The following is an 18255-nucleotide window of genomic DNA, read 5'->3' as shown; positions in this document are numbered from 1 at the left end:
TGGGTAATGAGCGCTGATTGTTTGTGACGGGGCTGTAGTAAGGCTGATTTCCCAGCTGAGGAATGGGGGCTTTGTACACATCACAGGGCTGTCAGGAAAAGACAGGAAATGGGCCCACAGCTTCAGCGCTCTTCAGAAACAGACAGCCAGAACCACTTCACTGTTCAGCCTCCGACGGCAGCAGACGCCGCCGCGCAGTGACGATGCGAGGGCTTTAAATATTCTGTGAAGCAATTCCTGCCGATTTGCATGGAAATGTGCGCTTGGGTGTTATACGTCGGAGATGTGGGGGGAGAAAACATGTTTGTTATTAAAGGGCACAGACAATTACCGGCCCACAGACTCACATTTACACACAATTCCCCGTGACACTTCCACAGACATACAGTGGAAAAAACTTTTCTTTATTTATTTCATTCTCTTTGGTAAGCTAATGATGTTATTATCACCCTGTCATTGTGGGTTTTTTTTTTCTTTTTTTTTTAAGCACCACAGATGTAGGACGGCTTACAACAAAAGAGACGTGTTCTAATTAAAGTCTCTCAGGTCTGATAGCCTTGTAGCTCACTGTAAAGACGATTTTGTGCTTTCCACTTGCGTTGTGCACAAGTTGCATTTATGCTTGGTCAGTGTAATAATTCTCCTGATTAGTGGCCACATAAAGCTAATGGATTTTGTTTGCATACATTGCATTACAGCCTGGATTGATATCACTTTTTCATTAGGGGGTTTCCTTACTTGATGACGTTTAGTCAATAATTCATTGATCTGGGTGTGTTTTATTCATAAGTCTTCCAGTGTGGAGAGGATCATTAAGGAGACTTTTTGCAAGCTTCGACTATCACTCAATGGAGGCAAATGATTCCTCGTGAATATGCGATGAGGGCCGCCGCCGCTCATAGATAACTGATCCATTTCTGCACTGATGACCAGTTCAAACACAATCACAGCTCCTCTCTCAGCCTTTTAGCCTCACTTAAAAATACCCCACAATTTCCATCAAAACAAAAAACACCGATTCTGCAGGTGACAGAAAACAAGGGAGGTTCCACATCACAATATTATCAGAGGAAAAAAAGGATTTCACTTCTTCAAACTATAAAATGATTATATCTAATTCACTTTAAAAGTAGAAGTAAGGCATTATCAGCTCTGAAATGTATGAAAATATGCACGCACACACGCAGTGACTTCCCAGAATTATCTGTGATCACGCCTGTTTCTGGAACGAGCTGCGTTCACCTACCGTAACATGGGGGTGATGAATTATTCATTCATATTAATGAACTCATCTGCAGATTATAAAATAAACAACCTAAACAAAAACCGGCATGCTAAAGTCAAGCTAACGCTGCTAACCGAGTGACAGGGAGACGCGTTCAGAGGAGCTAAAGGTGCAGAAAGTACAGCTTTAACTGGAGCTGCTTCTGAAAACACCAAGTAGAAAAAGTGATCTTATTCAGGTTATGATGAGTATCCAATAATTCACCACGACATGGAAGAATGGTGAGTTCCTGGTTTGGTGCTGGACATGTCCGAGCTGACGGTGTCAGGGTGGTGTTTTTTGCCGGATCTGAGATGCGAGTAAAAAGCAGCAGAATAAATGTGAAAAGGTGTAAATCTTCTTAACATGGTTAACTGTGTGTCCACCCCGTTCTTCACGTCAGCTCATTCTTCATTCATTTAGCCTTCATGTTCTCATTTACAAGAAAGACCTGTTAAGTTGGGCTGAAACAAGAAGAACACGCAGTTCAACAAGCATTAAAAATCTTTTCTTTTCTTTTTTTTTAAAGAATAGCTTCTTTGATTAGGTTTTTTCGACCCACCCTCACTTTACTTTATGAAGTGTTTGCTTCTGTCTGTTAAAATCTGTTGTTCCACTGGATATCAAACTAAAGTCAGCTGGGATTTTACTCTCCTCTCTTCACCCATTCATCCAACCAAGAAGATGAATGCAGGCATGAATTCGTACTTTGGGAGCTGAAACCTCCGGCTGCTTGGAGCCAGGATTTACAGAGTTAATTCCTAATGATTCTCTCTGAATTGGATTGTCAGCGTCTTGCTAATTATGCAGGAAAATGTTGTTTAATGAGTTCATCCACCTAATCAACCATCGCAGCAAACAAAAAGAAAATCTGTCTGTGCATCACTGTTGTAATTAGGATTTCCTGTTTGTAAATCCCGAGCAGTTCGTCCCTAAGCCTAAAATCACAGATAATTGAGACAAGGCGGAAAAAAAAAAAAAGAGAGAGAAAACTTTCAAATCTGTGTGGGGAAATCAACATGCCCTGCTAATTCAAGCATTTTGTTTTACATTTCCTCTTCATTTCCTGCTGGATTTAAGCTCCTCTGAAGACATTTGGATAAGAAACATTGACATTGCACCACATCCACAAACTGAGCCACACAGTCTGTTATTCCTGTCAGTGACAGGCTGATAAAACTCAGTCTGAGGCGGCTGGAAAGCAGCACCTCGGCTTAACTTTGGCTTCATCTCCTCTCTTTCTGAGCACCATGGAAACTGGACACATGGAAACTTATCGGCTGTTGGTTTCTCAGAGTTTACTAAGTAATGATCACGACAAATAAAGGAAAATGTATGCAGACACACCACAGTCTAACATACCACAGGCTTTTCAGCTTAATTTCATGACTGAAATAACAGAAAAATTATTTGCATCTTAATGTTTTTTGCATCGCAAAGATGCTCTTTATTCTTATTATATTGAATTATTCTGTTTCTTCAAAAAATGTTTCTGTTAAATTCATCTTAAGATTGAATTTAATGAGATTTTGAAGATTTTAGACTTTCCAGGTGGATGAGAGGGAAGGATTATGAAATGAATAAAAGATTTGATGCTGTTGTTTTATTTGACCTTTGTTCCCTCAGGCTGTCTTATTCTTTCCAGGGTGACATTTTCATCAGGCACTAGCACCAGCACGCTTTTAAATACAATTTTGGTAACACTTTACTTGAAGCACCCCTGCATAACACATTATAAGTACATTATAGCACTGTATAACTATAGTTATAGATACTCATAAACGATCACAATGCTTTATAACATCAGTACCTAACCCTAACTCTATGCTGTATAGTGGGTTATAAAGCACTGTGATCATTTATGAGTGTTTATAACTACTTACAATGTGTTATACCGGGCGCTTCAAGTAAAGTGTTACCAAAATTTTACATAAAATTGAAAATGAGAACTACTGTTGTAACAAAAGTGTGCTTCAAAGCATTTTTTTTTTTTTAGATTTATTAAAATTACTGCAGAATCAACACTGTGAGAAGAAGCTGAAAGAGCTTTCTAATGACAGTTGAATTAAAACGTGCACAAAGAACTTCACTTTAATTTACAAAACTATAATTTACAAAACAGGTGAGAAAAAGTTGGTTCTGAAGCTCCTGTTTGGATCATTAGTTTATCTTAGATTAGCTTATTTTATTACTTTATTACATTTAACAAATCAAACAGAATTGAAATAGAGAAAGTAAAGCTGCTGCTCCAGGGTGAAGACTGTAATGACGCACGAGCTTCTTCCAAACAAAATACAGACAATTACACAAAGCTACAAATCTACAACAGGGTGAGACAGAGAACATGGCCCATTAAGAACACATGATGAGATATCTAGAAGACTGGCACAACAGAACCAACGACACAATCTGAAATTTCACAGTATTTCACTGAATGAATATTCAGAAGGATGTTTTTCCCAACCGTGTCCCCCTCACAAATGAATCTAAATCGCAAAGTGTTCCGTGAGCGTCTGTGGACACGGAGTGTCCACGAGCCAGATTGCATTCAACACCCTCGCAGGTCATGTTTCCACATCTGCTGATTACAACCAAGAAGCTGATCAGTGAAAAGACGAGCACCTCTCCACAGCACGGCTGCTCTTATTTCATTTGCAGTTGACAGTTTTAATTTCCATCTATAATGACTCAGAAAACACCTTCATGCTTTGATTCGAGGCACAACTGCACGAATAAAGCTTCCTTCGTCCCACCATTACTTATTTCAATCCCGTTCAGTTTCATTCACACAGCGTCAAACAGCAGAGTCATTTCAAGGCACGTTTACAGAGAAAACTAACAATTCCACATGAGCAGGAGGAGGAGACCGAGGAAAAACTTCGTCTAACAGGAGGAAACCTGCAGAACCAGGCTCACAGGAGACTCTCTGAGGTATTCCTTGCATCGCTGCATCTTACTGAGTGATAGAAAATCTTCTTCATCCCCTTCATCCTTCCTCATCTACATTTTTTTGGACTTATGTCTGCATTCAGAAATAAAAAGACGCTATTTGGTCATGTTAAATATGGCAACTGCAAAAGGAGGAGCAGTTATTTGGTTTTGTTCAGATTCTCCTTGTGCAACCTTATGTCATTGCTGAGTGTTTTTTCTACCACAAAACGTGGAAGAGGGATTATTTTGGGCATAAATAAATTCAAGTTACTTCTGTGAAGCCCATCTGAATTTGTACATTTGAAACGTTTGTAGAGTTTATAGACGTATATTCAGTTCTATAGATGAAATTTCCTTACATGTGAGACACACTCTCAATATGTCAATGAAAATATGATCACCGAAATAGAAACAGTATCTCAGATAAAAAAAAAAAGAAAAGAAATTAAAAGGTCATCAAACAAAACCAATGGTCAATCAGCTGCAAACCAGTGAAGAAGAGAGGTGAGACAATCACCCAGAACGTTCATCATCACCACTCCTGTCTAAACTCAGCTCCCACTGACTCATGGATCAGCCATAACATTATGACCGGTCACAGTGAAGTGGAAACACTGCTCTTGTCTTCATCCCAGCACCTGTTGGCAGGTGGATCTCCGGCCCCGATCCTGCAGAAGCAGACCTGGGAATGTGAGCAGCTCCTGCAGGGGGTCTCCAGTCTGCAGCCGTCGGGTTCCACTGAGAGAGGAGCGAGGAAGAGACGGCAGCTCTGTGACAAGCACTGCATAAAGGACGACAAAACTCTGCTGAAAGACGGACTAAAACACCTGAAAGAGTACAGATGAGCCAGTGAAGTGGAAACCGCTGCAGTTATTAACTCTGAGGAAAACAAATGTCCCTGGCATTACGGTTAATTAGCGAATATTGGCTGAAATGCCACCGCATGAACCCAACCTGCAGAGGTGTTGACTCAACTTGACTGATGAATGTGATTCACAGCAGGTCAAAACAGCAAAATAAAGAAAACAAATGAGGGATTTCTGTAAGTTTGGAAGAGTGCTGTCAGACAGCACTGAGTTGTAATACCACTGAGAGAGAACGTGATGTAACACCCCGGAGCCCATGACAGACGGCGTCTTTATTTTAATCACCTGGCGGCATGTATGAAAAGAACTGGCTGTTAAATAACTGCCTGTGATGCTCCTTCTCTTCTGTCATAGTCAAACAGTCACCCAGCAGCTGAAGAAATCCTTTCTGAGCCTCATCATTCATCCTCAAACAGACCAAGATGGCAGCTCAGCAAAAACTGAAAAATAGACTGTCGTGTCTCTTCATGAAAATAATTAATAGCATTTAAGAAGGCAGAAAAAGTCTAAGTTCTGCTTGATTATCAATGCAATAAGCACGTTTTTTTTTCTTCTTCTTTCTTTTTTTCTTTTTTTTGGGACAGTCACACGGATTAGTTATTTTATTGTCACTGTAAAATCAACACCTTTTAAAAGTTCAAGCCAGGAGTAAAACTGCCCCGGGGGACGTGACTGGGGGCAAATTAAAGAGACCTGACCTGTGTCTCCATGTGCCTCTCTAAAATATCAGTGATCTGTATTCATTAGGAGACACTCCACGGCGTTAACAGCAGGCGGACAGGATGTCTCCGACTACTGAACACCCCTGATATTTATTCTGCGCCTCCTCCTGACCCTCACCCAGCCGTCTGACCTCTGACCTCCGCCACGAGCCCGTCCACAGTGTCTAATCATCCTCTCTCCCTCCGTCGCCTTTTCTCCACATTGATTTGGGTCATTTTACACCTGAACATAGCCATTAATGCGATCATGGCGGCGCCCGGGTCCAGTTCATTCGTCTGGCCCAGCCGCAGTGCAGGCAGATGCCTGCTGGGCCAGAAGGATCCATCAGCGAGCCGCTGAGGCCTGAAGAACACCTCACGCAGGACAGCAGAGAGACGGACGGAGGCCTGGGACCCGGCAGCTACACACACTCTGGCAAACACACAAACTCACATCAGGACTGCAGGAGGACGCCTGAAGCCGCTACAGGGTGAACCAGCCTCGTCCCGCTTGCTGTGGCGACGTCTTCGTTAGAACGCAGCCGTGCGGCCGAGCTCGCTCCTCTTTCACTCGCTCTGCGACGACTTGCGTGCCTCAACATGTTTGGTCTGTTTCTTTGGCAACAGTTTTATCACAAGCTAAGAGAAACACAGTTGTTTTTCGCTCCAAATTGGGCCGCGATCAGTCCAAACACAACACCACTCCCAAGCTTCAGCTCAATGATTTTTGCATAAAACGAGTGAAAGTTGGAAGTACATGTTGCACGGGATGATTTTGTTTGTGCAGATGGGAAAAGCAAAGTAAATCTAGGATCAGGGACATTTTAATCCTTACCTTCCCATTGCGGCTTGACTGAAACACAGTATTTACTTCCACTCATTATGCGTAACAAGCATTTGTTTCCTCCAGGATTGTATTTTTGAAGAACCCTCTCTGTACAGGACTGAACATGAGACATTTTTTCAATATATAACTTTGACTGTGCTGTTGTGTAACGTCCCCTCATGGGGAAGGATGATCGACTGTTTGCTGTAATTCTTCTTCTTTTCTGTTCTAATAGAGCAGGTAATGTAAGAATGACTAATAAAAAGCCCTGGCCAGTAAATGGACCCAGCATGAGAGCGTCCCATCACCCTCCTCATCAGAAAGCATGTCCATGCAGGTTAAGAGCTCCTCAAAATGTCCCTTTTATCCCCCAACAATAGCCTCTCTAAATGGGATTAGTAGAGCTGGACAATGCTGGTAATGTAATTCATTGCACTTCCACATCAGTAATTTCACTGAATGATCTGAATAGCGTATGCAATATGTGATGTTTTACTACTCCAATAAATTACCATGAGGTTAAATCACTCAGAGATTTTAATGCCTGCAATGCAGAGGATTTGCAATTAGACGTCATTCCAGCATCGTCTGGGACGGCACACTTCAGAAACTTGTGACATTTACTGGAATGAAAAAGGCCGAAGTGGGCTGAGGAAACCGTAGGCAGTGGATGGCAGGCGGATCGAACGTTTTCAGGTTCTTGCATGAATAAATGTTTATAAAATACAGCCTCATCTCTGCAGAGTAACACACTTCAGTGCAAAGGAACAGAACAAGAACAAAAGCCGAGTGCCTGAGACCACGTGTGGTCTGCTGGGAGGAGGAAAAAACATTTTCCTCCTAGCAGGGGTTTCAGTCACCGTGAAGCAGAACTGAAGATGGGACTGCGGTTGTGACGTTTCACTTTAATTTGCATCAGAAGGCATCATTTAAAAATGTCTGAAATTCTACATATTTTTTCTTCACAATTGCTCAGACTTGTTCAGGTTTTGTTGAAAGACATTGACTTCAATCCAAAGTTACCCGGACATACAGGTCTGTTTGCATGAAAACAGAGTTTTTTATCATCATCATCATCATCATCATCATCATCATCATCATCGTCATCATCATCACGTAACCCTCCCAGATAGACCAGGGCTGAAATGCATCTTGGAATAGAATAGAAAACACGTCATTAATCACTCAGGAAAACTGCTCCACACAGAATACAGTATTAGTAGAATGGAATACTGAATGATCTAATAAGTACGGATGAAATAAGATGTGTTCTGACAGTGTGGGCTGATAACGCTTCATTAATGCCAGGAGCCAATTAGGAATTATTAATCTAAGCCATGGTTTGGACCACTCTACATTAAGAGTCACTTGCAGTCATCAGTTTAATACCAGTGTATCAGTTAATCAAGGATCAAAACCAAGCAAACTGTCTCCGCCCGGCTCAGCACCAGCAGAGACTCTTCACTGACCTTTCAAATTGAATTAACTTAAAAAAAAAAAATGTAATAACAGTTTTCTCATAGGCAGACTACCTTCATCCCGGAAACACAAAGGGACACACAAAGGTCAGAGAGGTGGGGGGATGAGGATGATTACCCACAACCACCTGCTCCTGTGATGGGCTCGGCTCATCTGACCTCTGTGAAGGTCAGCAGAGCAGGAAATGCAAATCTGCTCCCACCATCGTCTCCAATGCCGTCACACACTCCCTCAACTGCTGGAATGATGTAAAGATGTGCTGAAGCCTGCTGGTGCATTTTGATTAGTGGTGGGACTTCTCCTCTCTTCCCTTCCTCTTCTCTCCTCTTTCTCCTCTCTTCTTCTTTTCTTCTTCCTCTTTCTTTCTTCTTCTTCTTCTTCTTCTTCTTTTCTCTTCTTTTCTTCTTCTTTCTCCTCGTCTCTTCACTTCTTCTTCTTCATTCTTCTTCTTTTCTTCTCTCTGTCTCTTCTTTCTTTTCTTCTTTCTTCTCTTCTTTTCTCTTCTTCTTCCTCTTCTTCGTCTCTCTTCCTCTTCTTCTTCTTTTCTTCTTCTCCTCTCTTCTCTCTTCTTCTTCTTCTCTTCTTCTTCTCCTCTATTCTTCTTCCTCCTCTTCTTCTTCTCTTCTCTTCTTCTCTTCTTCTCTTCTTCTCTTCTTCTCTTCTTCTTCTTCTTCCTCTTCTTCTCTTCTTCTCTTCTTCTTTCTTTCTCTTCTTCTCTTCTTCTCTCTCTTCTTCTTCTTCCTCTTCTCTTCTTCTTCTCCTTTCTTTCCTTCTCTTCCTCTTCGTCGGCCTCTCCTCGTCTTCTTCCTCGTCTTCCTCTCCTCTTCTTCTTCTTCTTCCTCTTCTTCTTTCTTCTTCTTCTTCTTCTTCTTCTTCTTCTTCTTCTTCTTCTTCTTCCTCTTCTTCTTCGTCCTCGTCTTCTTCTTCTTCTTCTTGTCCTTCTTCTTCTTCTTCTTCTTCCTCTTCTTCTTCTTCTTCCTCGTCTTCTTCTTCTTCTTCTTCCTCTTCTTCTTCTTCTTATTCCTCTTCTTCTTCTTCTTCTTCTAAATGACCAGTCAGGGGCTTTGTAATTAATTTATCACATTTTCATCAGCATCTCAGTATTTCATACAAGAAGTAACTTTTTTCAACTCACACTGGTTTTAGGAGATAAATCAATAAATAGATATACAAAATCATCTTAATTTATTCAGTTTTATTTAAATTAAGAAGCAACTAAAGTGTGCAATTGACCTTAACATTATTTTACATGTGAATGGTGATGAGCTTTTGGGCATTATGAAACTTTTCTACCAGATACTAATTTCAGAAGGTTTTTGAATGAAGTCTAGTAGTTTTGTGGTTTTTCCTGCAATAAAAACAGCTTTCTAGGCCACGGCAGGACTATAAATGGATTAGAAAAGGTGTAGCGTAGTCACAATGAAAAGTATTCATTTAAGGGTTAAATAATTCAGCCAGACCTTTACTGAATGTCATTTCCTTCCTCACTGCTGTTTATCTCCACAGCAACTCTGCAAGAAAGGGAAAATGTCAGAAAATATAAATTGTGGTTCATTGAAATGAAGCACTGCTGTTTTCAGTCAGTATTTAAACTCCTGTTGTATTCTGGTTATGTGTGATGACTTTATGTGCTTTTGTCGTGGGGCTTCATCTCTGACACGTGTTTGTGGAAGAAAAGATGGCTTGTTGTGGAAAAAGATGGAGGCGGGATGGAGGGGGTGATGGGGGTGGACAGGGACTGCTGCTGGATGTGCAGAATGAGAGATGATGAGAAGAATGACTGCTGGACTTGCTGATGAAGGCTACCAACGGGATAACAAGTCAGGACTGCTTCAGCGGGCCGAGCTCCACAGAGGGAGGAATATTAATCCTGATTGAATCCATACTCCCACAGTCTTCAAAGGCTGTTGTCCTCCTCCCTTTTTGTTCCTCCACAGGCATTAAGGAGCGTCTTGCTTTCTATTTTTGCTCTGGTTTTCTATGCTGTTATTACTGTGGTGACTGTCGATGCTGCATCTTCCTTAAATTTGTTTTTAAGTAAGAAATCAACAGTTTCTATTAAACCTTTGTCACCCTCTAAAGCTCTTTCAGCAGTCTTTTTTTTTCTACTTTCCGTCACTGCTTTTCATATGATTCAAAAATTGGTCTAAAGATTTTATGTATTTTTCAGCCAAATAGTGGTTGGTGTAACACATTATTCTGTATCACGAGGTGGACATGATGGTCAAAAGATGAGTCTGTTTTGAATCAATAGAACTCTGCATCTCTGCAACAGCGTTTTCATTTGACATTTTAAAAGGACGTGTTTGCTGTGTGGGCAGTAGCACGCCATGTGTCAGGTCCCCTTCTATGTCTTCATAAAATCCTACCTGTCTTTGCCACTCGCCCGTCACGCCGCCGCCACAGGGTCCTGCTGTGCCCCACCCTGGTGTTCTGGTGCCGAGGGAACCAACTTCTCTCTGGCATCTGTTGAAGAGAGGGGTGCTTATCAGCTGACAGACTCTGCAGGATCTGGATCCACCTACAAGCATGCAGCTGACTGATGCAACTCCCAGACACCTCAATGTGGGCAACACGCCTGGCTCTCCACTCAGGAACTCCCTCTGAAATCATCAAACCTCAGCTTCGTTGGCTCATTCCTGGTTTCTAAGATGATAAATGAATCTGCTCTGAGGCTCAGGTTATCCAGGACCATGAGGATCCACCACACCTTCCATGTCAGCTTGTTGAAACTGTTCCCTCCAGTTCCCTGGTCCCTCCATCACCCTCTTTACCTCCTCCTGGATGGACAACCAGAGTGCATGGTCAAGGCCCAGAGGATCGCTCCTGGGAAATCCCTAAAAACATCCTGGAGCCCCAACTCATGGTTGACCTACGCCGGTCACATCCTGACCAGCATGAGATGTCAGGAGTCGGTCTTTGAGGTGGGAGGATATACTGTCTCGGCCACTTCTGCATCTTTGTGAATCTTACTTGATTTATTTCTTGGTTTATCTGGGGTACTCACCTTTACTCATGCTTCTCATCTTTTGTTTGTGTTCCTTACTTTGAGTTTAGACTACTCCTACTGGGCACCTTTGCCCTGGTCTAAGCGTCAATAAAACTCTTCAAAATGGAAGCTATGGCTGTATCAAAGGGAGGCTGACACCCTCCAGCAGTGAGTGCAGGTCCCATGCTGGAGCTCGTGGGGCTCTCGGGGAGTGAAGCCTCAGAGCCAAAGATAAACTGACACAAAGGTTGTGGTTCTCAGCTGTGCCATTTGCAGCTCGATATTGCTGCCATATACACTTTAAGGGTAGATGGCGACCGACCTTTATCCAAAAAAGACTGCAAGAAATCCAAGACCGCAGGGACCAGGCAAAAGACGGGGTTCTCCCTGCAGATGCTGCACCTCTTAACAATTTCAACCTATTATCGTACCGCACCCAGGTGGACGGTGCTCTGGTATTGAGAACAGCTCACCTAACAGGCTCTGTATGGCTGCTCAACAGCGATTCGGGCCGCTCAGTAGCCAAATGCATAAGAGGAGGCAGTAAGGACTGGCGTGCCAACCTCGCCTCTCTGCTGGGACAACAGATCCCTCCTATTGGGGAGACACCATAGTTTGCTGCAGCAGTCTGTGCAGCAAGAGAAACCATTCCCAAACTGGCCAAAAGAGTACCACCTGCATGTGGCCCTCCCAGAGGGCCAAGAGACACTCTGTGACATCCTGAGCTTCCATCCATGGTGCCATTTGGCGTCCCGCTGGAAGCCATTCACTACCTCTGCAGGGGGCACAATGACAGTAGACCCAGTGGGACCAGCCTCTGGAACTTGGGTGAAAACCCTTGGTTAGAGGGAGAACCCAAAGAGCCAGCGTGAGAACTACCACCTGTACCCCTGCGTCAAAGGGGAGGCCACCCAGAGACCTGGGGCAGGGGCAGCCAGAGACTGGCTGCTGGTGGAAAAAAGACCAATGACTGGCCAAAGGGAGCCAAAGGGAATCGGAGTGAACGCTGACAGGACTGACAGCTCGGGATTGCCTGGGGAGTGGCAGGCTGCCGTCCATGCAGGTGGGACCGTATCAACTCTCTAAAGCCTTGTTTTCACAGCACCTCACCTGGTGGTAAGCTACTCCCGTATTCTGCAATGCTGAATTCAGTAGTGTGTGAACAATGCAAATGAAGAACAGAGGAGCCGATCCTGTGGTGACACTGGAACTTATTACCTTTCTAGGGTCATGTAGGGGTCACAAGTGACATTGTTCGTATGCATACTCCAACTGCACATGCATGAAGGGAACACTGAGGTTTCAGCACCGCCTTCTGGCGATCAGTTGGGATGATACAGCACTTTGAACATTTTTGTGAGTCTGCTTCTGGGTTCGCCGCTGTCAGTGACACATGGTTCCTTTGTGGTGCTCGGAGTGTTTATTGATGAAGTGAGCATGCAGGATGCTGTCAGTGTTCACGTCCTCTGGAGACAAACTCCCACTCGTCTAGTCGTCGATATTCAAGTTGCGTCAGTAAAAGGGTCAAACAATACACAGAATGACGCAGACACACTCTCAGAGAATCACACTCGGACCTCCAGCGAAGGAACCATCTGTCTTAGCCCATGTAGTCAACCTGATGCAAGCACACAGCAAACCACTGTAAGATCTCTGCATGGCTGTTCTACGGCACTCCACCAGCAGTAGTAGTTTGATTCGCAAATACATTGTGCATCCATTGCTGGCTGTTTTCCAGGGGCTGTGATTGAGCCTGATGAAGGTGTGCTGTGACTCCAGAGATGTCTGAACTAGCGTACATCATCCGGAGCCTCGCCACAGCACTGTACTCCCCGGTTAACTCATTACCATCAGCGGCTATAGATGGGTACTGTTGGTTATACACGGAGGGAGTGATTAAAGTAGATTCCAAACAAGCACCCACTCAGATAATTACAAATTAGACCGTATTTGCATAAATAAAAGCTCTGCATCGATTATTAAAACATACCTCCTACTACGACGGTTCTGTATGCATCTCTCCTGAATTGTGTTCATTTTGCATTCATGGCTGCGTTAGGCAACTTAAAATTAATGCTATTCAGGACCCAGCTCTAATCCCTAATATCATGATTAAAATTCCCATGGCTTTTATTCACCTTATCACAGTTGCTCTTCGTTGAGATAATGTGTTTCTGTGCGACTCTGACATTGCGTCGCCATTTGTAGCGTCTCCTTTGATATTTGACGGTTGACATTCAGATGCGGTCTTTTCTACCTGGTTGCAACTGCTCGCTGTTATCTGCTTCAGCTGTGTTGAGCAGAAAGGTTTTTAGGTCTGGTGCTGCAGGCAAAGATGGATCTTCAAAACATAATGAGAGTTCGCCCGGGTGCCTCTGTGCCTGGTCGCTCTGCAGAAAAGAAGCGAAAACTGCTCTTAATCTGCATGTTCAGGTAGAGACGCCACCCTGGGCTGACGCTCTCTGGTTTGAATATTCAAAGTTCACAAGTTAATGACTAATCCGAAGGTTTCTTCTTTTTCTTTAACCTCAACTGAAATGAAGGTGGAGCTCATTGAAGTCCTGTTGGCTGACCAAGAAGGAGAAAACAGGGGAAGGAACCACAAAACGTGTGTGTGTGTGTGTGTGTGTGTGTGTGTGTGTGTGTGTGTGTGTGTGTGTGTGCGTGTGCGTGTGTCATTGTGCATGTGCTTGCGTGTGTGTTTTTGAAAGCTGTGATTGTTCTTACATGCTTGACTGCGCAGAGTTTTGGGCAGGCAACGTCCTCTACTACTTGAAGCTCTGAGGCTTTTCTCCCCTTATCTCTCTCTCTCTCTCTCTCTCTCTCTCTCTCTCTCTCTCAGCTTTTTCGTCTTGTAGCGTTTCTTTTTTAAAGCCATATTTCTCTCTCTCTCTGTGTGTCGTAGCTGTGTGCCTGGGCTGAGGTGAACAGTGGGGATGTGATTTCTAAAGCTCGGTAGGAGACCAGCACCTCATCACAAGCTGGTCTCGGCTGGTTGGGTGAGCGAATCAAATCCTGGATAGCACGGCCAAAACGATTTCAGCTCCAGACCGGGGACCCTGCCTCACATCTCAGCTATTGGGGCACATTCAATTGGATGCATTCGATTCAATTCAGTTCATATATGGGAAGCAAACAGGAGAGCAGCACAGAAAGACTGCAGAGGTGATAAAACAAAGGCACGGAAAGGGCATTGAAAGCAATATGAATTGAAGCTGAATCTGCAAAAACAGCTGAATCATTGTCTGTTTTTGGGTTCAAGCTGCACATAAATAAAAATTCCCCACACTGGTTAAACATATTTTTTTCTGACCTTTAGAAAAGACTCTCTAATAGTGATTTCCAGGTTATTCTTGGCAGATTGAGTCATTGTGTGGGCCCTATGGACGCAGGGAGTCCACTGTGGGTGACTTCACTGCATGCCACTTGTGTGCACTACTTAATGCATTATTAATTAGCAGACTTCTTTCCTCCAGCAGTTAAGTGGCAGTTAAGACCTCCTGCCTCTCGTCCTCTCCGTTTTCTGTCCTGACTCAGAGCTGCTGATGTTTTATCTGTCGTATCAGCGGCACGCCACATTTTCACAGCGCTCGCAGCACACCAGCGTGGAAAGAGTCTGAAATGAAATCAGCGATCTGACGCGTCTTTCCTTCTTCAGACGCAAAGAGAAAATCCGAAATGAAGGAACAGCTGAGCGGAAATGGATGTAAGCCTGTCGGCTCTGCCCATGTGAAGCTGGCTGATCAGTGCTGCTCCGGTTGGGTTGAACTGGGATTAAATGGCAGCTGAAACATGCGTTTGTGTGATGATCAGGTGACAGTTTGAACTCACTTCTCTGAATGTCTTCCTGACATGTGCTGCTGGTCACACTGGTGAACGAGATCATGATCTCAGTGGGATTCGTCTAGTTAAATCCGGGTCTGCAGCCTGTGGCTCCGGAACCTCATGTGGCTCTTTAGTCTCTCTGTAGTGGCTCCATCAAGCTTTCACAAGATGGAACATGAATATACATTTTTCTGCACTTTTCAAAATGATTTGCAACTCTTGATTCAAAAGGAATTCACAGAAACGTACAGGAAATACTGAAGTAAATAGCTGAAAAATAGCTACAACCACAAGAAATGGGGGGGAAAAAAATTACAGAATGGTTAAAAAACTGAAATGTTTGGAACTCGTAAAAGAAGAAAATTAAAATGGTTGGGTAAGAAAGCATGCAAAAGTAGTACAATGGTCAAAAACAGCTAAAAATCCAAAATTGTCTCAAAAAATGAGAGCGAATGAAAAGAGAAGCAGAGCTGTTAAAATCAGGTACAAAAATAGGGTAAACATAATAAAATGTTCTCTATCCTGAACTGTAGTTAAAACCTTAAAAATACAACATGAGATGTAGCTTTAGTTTGAGCATCAAAGCTATGGCAGCGTGCACGGTTGGCCCACAGCTCCACTCATCAAGCAGTATCTTGTTATTGACGCTGTTAATGACGCTTGAGATGATTCTGATATATGAAACTTCATGAGCTGCATCAGCCTGTCTTTAGAGGTTAAATGGGCTTTGTGGCTCCAGATCAATTTGATTTGACAGAAAGTCACATAAACGGCTCTTTTGGTTGTGAAAGATGCAGACCCCTGGGTTACATCAAGGAAAAAATGAAAAAGAAAAGAAAAACGCTTTTTGCGGATGTATCCTAAACCTACAAGTTTTATTATTGTTCCTTTTTGTGTACTTCTATCTCCTTCCTTATATATACACTATTTTGTTTTTGAGCAAACCAAGCCAAGTCACTTTATTTTCATGTACCTTTATAACATATATTCAATTTTAAATTATATCAACTCACTTTGTTTTGAAACCATATTAATAGTTTTCTGCACACTAAAAAATGTTGGGTCATTTTATTAACCCAATCGCTGGTTATGAAATTCGGGAACCCAATTTGGGCTGTTATAATGCGTTTGGAGTTATTTATTGCAACTCATGTGTTGGGTTACAGTCCAACAGACCCAACATAGATTTTTAAACTCAGCACATGGGTTGTTTTGACCACTGTTGGGTTGTCAACGGGTCCAAAGAAATTCAAAATAAATACTTTAAACATTGTTGACAAGTGTGTCGTTGCATCCTGTATTGTTTGCATGACCAAGTATATATTGAATTTTAAAAGGTTTTGAAAATTAGCTGTTTACAAGATATGTATGTTATATACATTTCTCTAAGAATCAACATGGCCGCACGGTGACGCAGTGGTTAGCGCTCTTGCCTCACAGCAAGAAGGTCCTGGGTTCAAGTATCGGCTCGGGTCCTTTCTGTGTGGAGTTTGCATGTTCTCCCTGTGAGTGAGTGGGTTCCTCCGGGTACTCCGGCTTCCTCCCATGGACCAAAAACATACATGTCAGGTTCATTGGTCACTCTAAATTGCCCCTAGGTGTGAATGTGAGTGTGCATGGTTGTTTGTCTGCATGTGTTAGCCCTGCAGACAGACGGGTGACCCCGCCCTCGCCCACAGCAGCTGGATTCGACTCCAGCGACCCTGAGAAGGAGAAGCGGCATAGAAGATGGATGAATCAACATTTTTTGTGAGATTAAACCAATGTGTGTAGTTGAATTAACAGAACTGTAGTTACTTTTACCCAGAATTTGGGCACATTTAACCAGTATATATGGTCAAATTGACCCAGGGCTGAAATTGATTTAATGCAACATTTGGGTTAAATATGAGAACAATATTCAACCCAATCGCATGGTAGAATCGACCCGGGGCTGAAACTGATTTGACCCAACGATTGGATTTAATTTGTGAACCCATCTGTTGGGTTAAAAAGACCAACCCATTTTGTTGGGTAAAAATAACTACTGTTGGGCTGCTCCAATATTGATCACCTGTTGGGTTCAAAAATAAACCAATTTGGGTTGTTTTTTACCATTCATTTTTTAAGGTGCGCATGTCCTTCATCCCCACCGCTGTCAAGATGTAGAACTCCACTGCATAGAATTTTTATGTGTAATAACCCTGGACATTATATTATCCTGCAACCATGGTCACTTTTAACCCCCATGAGAAATTCAGCGACACTTTATAAACCATTCACTCTGCTGCACCAAAAACATATTGTACATAGTTGTATATATTATAGTTCCTGTTATATTTTAAGATGTACGTTGTACGTCGTACATACAGTTAGATTTTCCTTGTTTTAGTTTTTTATTATTATCCCGACTACAATTTGCACTAACACTTATTCTTTATTTGCACCTTCCGTTCATTACTTTTTGCACCCCCTGTGTGTTGTACGACCCTCGAGCACCTGTAAATTTCTTCACTGTTAGATTAATAAAGTGTATTCTATTCTGTTCTATTCTAAACAGTGTTTGTAGTGTTTTAGATTGTAACTACTTTATTTTTCAGCCAGTGCTTCATTTAGTCCAACGGGATTCAGTCAGCTTTAAAAATGATTCACCCCTGTTTACTCATTTTCAGCCAATGTTTTTAGGTACCTCATCAGCGCTAAGTTCACGTTCAGTCCTTCACTGGATTTCCAGAGCCCGCGTCTCTCAGTCATTGCAGGGTTTGCTTGACATTACATGAACCATCGGATTGAAGTTGTCAGTATTTCCCCATCAAAGCTGGGCGGATGTCTGTCACCAGTTTCAGGAGTTTAGTATGAAGTATTACTGGTTAGAGAAGGTTTAAGCTCCTGTAACAGTAGTTTGAGTTCACATACTCTGAGCTGTGCAGCTGTACTTTTTTTTCTCTCTACAAATACAACAGACTTACACATTCACAAATTCTGAATCACAGGTGGACAAATCACACATTAAAAACACAATCTCTCTTCTAGGTTCCAGTACATATGAGGCAGAACATATTTGTGCACCTGATTCAAACTATGTGAAGACTGAAAACGTGCAAATACTTGCACAATAAATGCTCAGTGTATGTGTGTCTATTTTCTTCAACTACAAATTAAAACAGTTGATAGTTTTTTTTTTAGGTTTCTTTAGAAAGAAAAAAGAGTGCAGGTTGTCATTAAGGGATTTCTCAGCATCCTGAGGGTCCTGGATCTTTTGTTTGTCAGCAGCATGCGTTAATGCGGGCCTCCTGTGAGGAAATGCGGCGATCATGTTCCAGGCAGGAGTTCAACTCAAAGCCGTCCGTGTTGATGTGTTCCAGACACTTTTGTAATAGAAAAGCCATCAAAGC

The 18255-nt window shown here is 42.7% G+C and overlaps 1 protein-coding gene across 1 annotated transcript in view; it reads left to right on the top strand.

The window, feature by feature from the left end:
- LOC115405407 (zonadhesin) overlaps positions 1 to 18255 on the top strand; it is a 46334-nt gene that overhangs the window by 186 nt on the left and 27893 nt on the right. The window lies entirely within an intron of this gene.

The sequence above is a fragment of the Salarias fasciatus genome, chromosome 18 (assembly GCF_902148845.1).
Source record: "Salarias fasciatus chromosome 18, fSalaFa1.1, whole genome shotgun sequence".
Lineage (NCBI taxonomy): Eukaryota > Metazoa > Chordata > Actinopteri > Blenniiformes > Blenniidae > Salarias > Salarias fasciatus.
The sequence above is the reverse complement of the archived record's forward strand: the minus strand, read 5'-3'. Positions and strand labels throughout refer to the sequence as shown.